General features: G+C 45.2%; 1 long non-coding RNA gene across 1 annotated transcript; it reads right to left on the bottom strand.

Annotated features, from left to right (window-relative positions):
• Positions 1 to 6919: 6919 nt before the first annotated feature.
• LOC307227741 lies at positions 6920 to 8377 on the bottom strand. The gene is made up of 3 exons (XR_013844067.1): positions 8259 to 8377; positions 7451 to 7507; positions 6920 to 6970 (listed from the first exon to the last, which is right to left on the bottom strand). It is a non-coding gene; the product is annotated as an uncharacterized lncRNA (long non-coding RNA).
• Positions 8378 to 8703: the final 326 nt, after the last annotated feature.

The raw sequence follows: 8703 nt of genomic DNA, 5'->3' as shown, positions 1-8703 counted from the left end.
GCCTAAGGCAGATAAAGAAATTCGGGGTCTTGGTGAGGAAACTCAAGTCCTTCTACTCTGGAGTAGTGGAGAGCATCCTGACAAGCAACATCACTGCCTTGTTTGTGAACTGTACTGCTCAGGACAGGCGGGCCCTGCAGAGGTTGGTGCATTCAGCCAAACCTACCACTGGAACTACCCTCCCCTCCCTGCAGGACTTATACACCAGGAGGTGTAATAGCAGAGACAGCAGGGTCATGAAGGATCCTCACCACCCCAATAATGGACTGTTCCAGCTGCTGCGGTCATGCAAGCACTTCCGTAGTCACACAGTGAGAACAGAAAGACTGAGACGGAATTTCTTCGCACAAGCCATAAGGACTGTCAATACTGAACTCACCAGGGGCCCCCACTGAGACACTCACATAGGCCCCACTGCTTTACTGTATGTTGCTTACTGTACTGCATACTGAATCTTGAATCATAATATAGCATTATATCGACTTCCAATTTGGACATATATATATATGGTGGCCCTAAGAGCTCACGCACTGCAACTAAAAAGAACCACATGCAAATGGACAAAACACAAGCAAATTATGAAAACAACACCGCATAAACAGAATACACAAATGCAAAACCACATTACAGAAGTGGTCGCACCATTACGGAAGTGAGCCACTGCTGACCTTTATCTGCAATTCAATACAATAAAAATATTTGCAATTAATAAATAGACTTCTTACAGTAGTGTAAAAAAAAATAAGAATGAAATGGAAAATGGAATTATTGGAACACAAATATCGCGAAGCAATTTATTTTCCTGTCAGCTGATTTTGCATCTAAAGCACTTGATGAAACTACGGGAAGGTGGAAAGTGCTGAAGATGCAATAGTGCTCGGAAACAGGGTATGACAGTAAACAGAGGATTAACAGCTTCCCACTCGAGGCAGCAAGACTGGCAGAGTTTTCAGCCTCTTACCATAAGTCCACTGGACCCTGTCTCACACCGCAGGTGTTGTGTGACACTGGATCGCTGCCTATTTAAAGATTTTGCCACCTCGCGTCCTAGTGCATTTGACACGATTTTTCTAACCTGTGATTCCACTGACTACTACAACTAATGCTTAAATGCCATTTTTAGAGATTGGCCTTTTTTGTATATATATATACATAAAATATATATATATATATATATATATATATATATATATATATCCTTGCTTTTTTTCTTGCTCACTAGAGGTGCTGTTCTTTTTTGTGAATATGTTCATCCATATCAACAGTTTACTGACCACAACTCACTACGCTGGTTTATCCAGCCTTTCACTTCGATCTTTGCATTCTTGCAAAAAGAATGGACCTGCCACCATCAATGGAGACAATCGTAATGAGGAACACATGGATTGAATGGCAGTTTCTTATAAAATTGCCAGCTAAGCAAACGTATCAAAAATTTGGGGTAGCGGTAGGAGGTAGGCTTCGGGCAGAAATCCTCCCTGGCCTCAACTTGGTGTTGGGGGAATGTGGTGTGGGGATGGTCTGGTTGAGCAGCAACACCTGACCTGAATCTAGGTGATGGGATCAGGGTGGCTGCATACCTGTTGCCTATTGATTGGTCTAACAAGCATCAGGTAAAACCACCATCCCCACACACACTCAGGAGAGGAGCCCTGTCATGACATGTTCTATCTGCTCCTGGCTAATTCCAACTGGCCCACCCTCTACAATAAACTGGTGTGTCTACAACATCGCCTTCTGTGTCTCCGTGCCGGAGGGCCCTGAAAACTTCACTTGGGTGGGGTGTGGTAGGAGAAACCGCTACAGGAACACAGGGCAACGATGGGGAAAAAAAAAAAAAAAGATGAGAAATAAGATGATCCAGCAGCTGCGGCCGTGACAGAACACACTGTCAATGTACGTCTGTCAGGTGGTCGTACTAATCCTAAATGCTAAATCCGATGGATTTCACAGCTCATGAAATAGACGATGCCATGAAACTGTCCTGGCCTCTATAGTTAACAAGGGATTAGGATGAAGATTAAGATTAACATTAACATGGGTCTTGCTCAAAACACTTGAAAAAACAATTATGGTTCCACTAATGGTTCTTAAGTACAGCATGAATGAAATAATTTTGGCTTCCCTATGACTCAATTGAACTCTTGCTTGACTTATCTGGGTAGTTAGTAGTAGATGGGATTGATTGGGTCGAGGGGGATTGATATTCCTGTTAACAAAATCTTAGTGGAAGTTCACTGTTTTGGTGACTTTAAAATGGAGAGTAAATTATTATTTTCTTAGTAATTTAAAATGTCGTCATCTGTGACTACCTTCGGAAGGAACCGTTCTTGTGGAGTGCTCCATTAAGAGAGAATGGTTTATCACTCTAATAAACAATGGATAGGACAGAAACACAGAGAGACTGTTATGCGCAACCTCTGTTTTATGAGTTTAAAAGGCGACTTAGACAACATTTTTTGACTTTAAGTCAACGCTCTAAGTTCTACATTTCAATCTCTTTATTGAAACAAAAAAAAAAAGAAAAAGCGATGTATGATTATCCAAGCTGTCACGCCCACTCACTGTGAAATAAAAGCCAATTCTTCACACTTGTTCTGCCTGTTGGTGACTGAGCGACTACAGCCTTTGAAAAAAGTCCATTGGGTGAGTCAGCGATCTGTGTAGAAAAATCCACCTCAAGAAAGTTTGGTTTGAAAGTTGTGTAGCTTGCGGAGCTAGTTCTGTCTTTTACAACTTGACGGTGCCACATGCTTCCCTTTTAGACTTTCCTTCTAGCCCCCCTGTCCAACCGGCTTTGCTGCCTGCTTGCTTTCTGCGCTCCCCCCACCTCCCCTGCATCCACCTGTTGGGCTCTACTCTTCTATTCAATAGGGGCATTCAAGCTCATCACTCCTACATTTCTAGCTCATTAAGTATGCCTATGTTTGGCGCGCACCTCGCTGGGAGTGATGAGCAGTAGAGCCCAGACGCACAAACTCAAATCATTTTGAGGTAAATCTAAGAGTTGTCTGTCAGAAGTGTGAGTTTTGTAGGAGGTGGTGGGGATGGGGTTAAACCACTGTACTTATATGTAGATATAATTTGCTATTGTGTGTGTGTGTGTGTGTGTGTGTGTGTGCATGTGTCTGATAATGAGTCACAGCTGTTTTATTTCCTGATTAATTTGACAGTACTGACAGTTTTTTTTTGTCTTCTTCTAACTCGCATTATCCCAGTTTCCAAATACATCTTTGAAGGAAAATTTCCAGGAAGCTTGTCATCCTCCATGTTCACTTTCAGTTTGTGTATAACGGAAATTCTGTGATTGCAGTGAAACAGAAGGCTTAAACAGCAAACGTAAGCCTTGCAAATGGGAACTGTAAGAGGGCTGCTTTTATGAGAATATGAGAAGCTTCAAGGCTTTTCAGGTTGAATGCAAGGCTCCAGTTAGAACCTTACAAACATGACCAACTGCATTTTCGCACAAACATGGAAACAGAAATTTCCATTTAAATGTAATGTTGACCCGGATCAATCGTAGGCAATGCTGAGACATGACGTCAGGAAATTCCACCCCCCTCCACCCAATTCAGGGCCATTGAGGACACGGTCAAGCAGTGTTTGTTAAAGACTGGTTCGGGACCCAGTGGTGGGTCACAGGAAATTTTGATTAGGTCGTCCAATCAAATTGCAAGATTCCTTCATTAGTCTTTTGAAATGATTTCCTTAATTTCAAACAATTCATTTGTCTTAGAAATGGCTGATTTACCTATTCAACCTCAATATCAGTGTTTTATGCAGAAATGCATCACAGATATGCAGAGAATGATAGGAAAACAATCAGGGGGAGGTCCATTTTTTCTCCAGGGCCCAGGGGGAGAGAGACACACAGAGCCTTTTGTTTCTTTCAACTAGGAAACGGAAATAAAAGACAATAATCTAAAATAAAAACACTATTTGTATATGTTGGGTTTGGAGAAACAGGGAACGCGGACACGCAGCGGAGAAAATATGTACTCCCATAATTCACCTTCATGTTGGGGGATGGGCTCTGCTGGATTATGAGGTGTCTGTCACTGTTCTCCCGTTGTTGCTCTGTAAGTACAGAGCACTTCTCTGGATTCCTCAGAACCAACACGGTGTGTGCTGTTCTCCCGTTCTCACTGTAGAATTACCCAGTAAAAACAAATGATCACAGTAAACAGTGTCAAACATGACAGGACCGACGCCCATCTGGTGTTACAACAAGGGTCCCGAGGCAAAACTGTTTGGTTTATTTACCATTCATGCAACATGTCATTAACAACAGACTGGAACTACATTTTGAACACACAATGACAACTTTATTGAACATGATTAAATTGTATACGTTTTATTTATAACATCTTTACTATATAAACACTACTATTATACAATATTAATATGCTATATTAATTGTAATATATAAAAATGAAACAACAAAATATCTTAATCCTTAACTTATCATCCTAACTAAGGATACAAGGGTCTACAATTTAACATGGCAATCAAAATCAAAATGCAGTCATAAAATTATTAATTATATATTAAAAAAACAAGAACTTAACATAAAACTATGTTCAAATTGTAAATGTAACAAAGCAACAACAAAAAATAAATTCAGGAACTTTGTTCTTAAGGGCCACTTCAGCGGGATGTAGCTCCCCTCCGGTTGGAATCACCAACACAAGGCCCTCTTTTAGTCAGGGGCATTTATTTTGCACATCCATGCTGTCAAACATGCCATGAGAACGAGATAAAAAAAACAAACAGAAAATGCATAAACTTAGTCTAGTGCAATACAGAGCATTGTCATAAGAGAATAACAATTAAAACAGAGCTCACAACAACCAACACCAACACAAAATATAGCTTGCATAATCCATCGACCTTGAAGGGCTATAAGCTGTTAAATTTAGGAATAATTAGTTGGCTAAACAGTCAACAGTAAACGTAGCTATCATGTGAACTCCGCTTATAATTAGCCGTTAGCAAGGCCGTTAGCATATCCAATAGCCGCAAGCATGATAGTAGAAACGTACAGATAACCTTGCATGCCTCGCTGGCCGCCTTAACTCAATGGGAGTAAGAAAATAAACTTCCAGCTTTACAGATCTTCACTAAATTCCAAGCTTCATGAACAATACTATACAGCAACACAACTCAAGACATAATCCACTGCTCCGCCTCTCCGCGTACAGTGCAACCAACAATAATGACCTGCTCTTACTGCAACAAAAGAATATTGGTTCTGCTATGGAATATAAAGACAAGAGATAAATGTGAGACAGCCCCCTTTTGACATATGTTGTTCATTTCATTTGTTAATTTACAAAATATTATTCTATTAAAATGTAAATTATTAAATTAACTTAAACTGTAGAACCGACTGATGTCAGCCGGGCTGGAGATCGCCAGACGTCTCTAATATTCACCAAGTTTGCGAGAGAAGTCATGTTTTTTCGTGATCTACAGAAACAGAAAGACACAATCGATAGATTAAAAGGAACATCAAGAGCGTTAGATGCTGCGATTGGTTCGCTCGCTCCATGTGAAAGCGTCCGAGGTGAAACGGACGTAGCCGTTACACGCCTCTCCTGGAAATGTTACTGCTTCCATTCACATATGGCTGGAGCCGTTGCGAGTGAGGACTTTTATGGAACATCCACACCAGCTTCTGTTCCCACATGATAGATAGATAAACAGACAGATAGATAGATAGATAGACAGATGATAGATAGATGACAGAAAGACAGATAGATACAGTAGACAGACAGACAGACACAGTAGATACAGTAGACAGATAGATAGAGACAGTAGATACATGGATACAGTAGACAGACACAGAAACAGATGGGGGATCGGGAACAGGCAGGGACCCACGAACAGGCAGGGAATCGAGAACCGGGAGCAGGGAGGAAGTCAAGACCAGGAATCAGGCTTTTCGACGGGACTGAGAGTTTACGAAACACACGCAGGAAAAAAAGAGTAGGCACCCCTGGAACCCTGCCCAGGCCAACAGGGCAGGTAGGGGGAGGCCTTCCGGAGGGCGACCAGGGGGCCGGGTCTGGGAGCCGGAACTGCTCGGGGTGTCGACCCGACCTCGGGAGCAGCTCTGGAGGACAACCCTGTAGGCGGGGCCACTTGGGGGGCCAGCAGAGAATTCAGGCGTTGGCCGGTGCGACCACAGGCTTGGGACCAGGAGTGGACCGAGCTCGGGTGAAAGTGGATGACCGCTCAGGGACGGGATCATGCTGGACCTCGAGAGAGGCCGCTGACGGCTCAGGGTCCGGAACGGACTGATCCTCGGGTGAGCCAGCCAACGGCCCGGGGCCAGAACAGACTGAACCTCGGGAGAGCCGGCCGATGACCTGGGGACCGGAACAGACTGAGCCTCGGGAGAGGCGGCAGATTGCTCGGGGACCGGAACGGACTGAGCCTCGGGAGAGGCGGCAGACTGCTCGGGGACCGGAATGGACTGAGCCTAGGGAGAGGCGGCAGACTGCCCAGGGACTGGAACGGACTGAACCTCGGGAGAGGCGGCAGACTGCTCGGGGGCCGGAATGTAGTGAGCCTCGGGAGAGCCGGCCAACGGCCTAGGGGCCGGAACGGACTGAGCCTCGATAGAGGTGGCCGATGGCTCGGAATGGACTGAGCTTCGGGAAAGGCGACCCGTGGCTCGGGCAGAGGCGGCTGATGTGATAGGCTCTGGAGAAAGGGGAGGAGGAGAAGGGGGGGCATATCATTTCAACAGGTTGAATGCTTACATCCAGTAAAACTCAGCATCCTGTTACCAGGAGATTGAAGGTAACCTGAGGAAAGCAGACTCCTTCCCTTCAAACACCTCCTTAGACACTCCAATGTCCTGGCAGGAGAAAGGCAAGCGGGGCAGTGGAGACTCTGTAGCACTGGGCAATGGAGACACGGAGGTGCTGGGCAACGGAGAGTCGGGAGTGCCGGGACGTGGAGACTGGGGAGCGACAGGCTGCGGTGAACATGGGCAGTGGTTCTCGGCGGCCTCAGGGATCCTTGGGACCCAACCCTCTCTAGGGGGACTTCTGAGGGTCTCTAGAAATAGGCGAGGCGCTACCCCCAGAAGGGGGACTGCTCGGGATCCTTAGGGGCAGGAACAAGACAGGCGAGTTCCGGGCTAGCCGGCTCAGGACTGGGGGCTTGGCCATGGATCGGCCCCAACCCCGCATCTGATTGCCGAGAGAGGGGGTGGGGGGCGAGCAGTCCAGGGTGCCTGGAGGGGACATCCAAGCTGGAAAGCATGCTGGCGACTAGCAGGGTTCATTATTTGGTCCGATCGTACTGTTAGGAATACGGTCAGGTAAACCCGAATGCAGGACACACACAGTTTTGGGAGTAGGTACAGGGTTTAATGTGCAGACAGGCAGGGAATCAAGAACAGGAAATAGATGGGGATCAGGAACAGGCAGGGACTCACAAACAGGCAGGAGCCGGTAGAAGGCAGGGAATCGGGAACTGGGAGCCGGCGGGGGATCTGGAGCCGGGAGCAGGCAGGGAATCGGTAACAGAACCAGGAACAGGAACAGACACAGGAAGTCAGGAACAGGAATCAGACAGGACCAAGAGTTCAAGAAATACACGGAGGAACACATGCAACGATTAGACCCCGACAGAGTGAATGTGGGCCAAAAGGAGTGACGAGGAAGGTGAAGACAGGTGGTGAAATTACTGACTGGGGACAGGTGTGTAGTGACAGGGATGTGACATGACACCAGACACAGACAGAGGGAGCCAGAGAGGGCGAGAAGTAGACAGAGAGACAGCAAACACCAGGGCAGGGCAATATCCTGATGTAGATAGATAGACAGACAGACAGACAGACCGACAGACAGACAGACAGACGGCCGACAGACTGATGGATAGATAGATACTGTAGATAGATAGATAGATAGACAGACAGATGGACAGATAGATGATAGATCGAGAGACAGACAGACAGACAGACGGACAGACAGACAGACAGACAGACAGACAGACAGACAGATAGCTAGATATTTTAATTATCCTCAGAAAGAAATTGTGGCGATGATGTAGCACACAATGGGCAATAATAACAAAATAATAAGAAAAATAATAAGAAAAATAAAAAATAAGAAAAAATTTCATTATACAATAAACCTAAAAAAAATCACAAATCAATTAAAAAAAGATGGAAAATTACAATAAAAAATTTTATTTTACATTTAAAAAAATACAATAAAAAGTACATTGGTAAATAAATGTACCAAAATTGATTTGGGGAAAAATTACAGAGCATCTGTTGAGCAATCTTTCTCTCCATTTTCCGTCTCAGCCCTTGCATGTGTCTGTGCTCTGGGAAAATCCCTCCCGTTCTGCTCCCCTGGTGTCCATCCCGCTGCGCTGCGTCGACTTGACTGGAAATCTCTTTATCTCAGCTCTGCTGCCGCCGTTGTCCTCAGAGAACCAGTTGGAACATATGGAGGTTACGGTTCAAGTCCCCCCTCCCTCACCCCCGATCATGTCACCCCTGTTTTCCTCCGGGGGGAGAGAACAGTTAGAACAGTTGCTCAAAATAACCCATGGGATATAAATGGGTCATAGCAGCGCGGTGACAGTATTGTTTGTTTGCTTGCTTACGTTTCTATTTAGCGGCACATCGGATATATCCAGTTGAGTGAGTGTGTCTACGCGCGTTTATATTTGGAGCGG

This window comes from Zeus faber (assembly GCF_960531495.2).
Source record: "Zeus faber genome assembly, chromosome: 3".
Classification (NCBI taxonomy): domain Eukaryota; kingdom Metazoa; phylum Chordata; class Actinopteri; order Zeiformes; family Zeidae; genus Zeus; species Zeus faber.
Note: the sequence above shows the minus strand (reverse complement) of the source record. Positions and strands in the feature narration are given on the sequence as shown.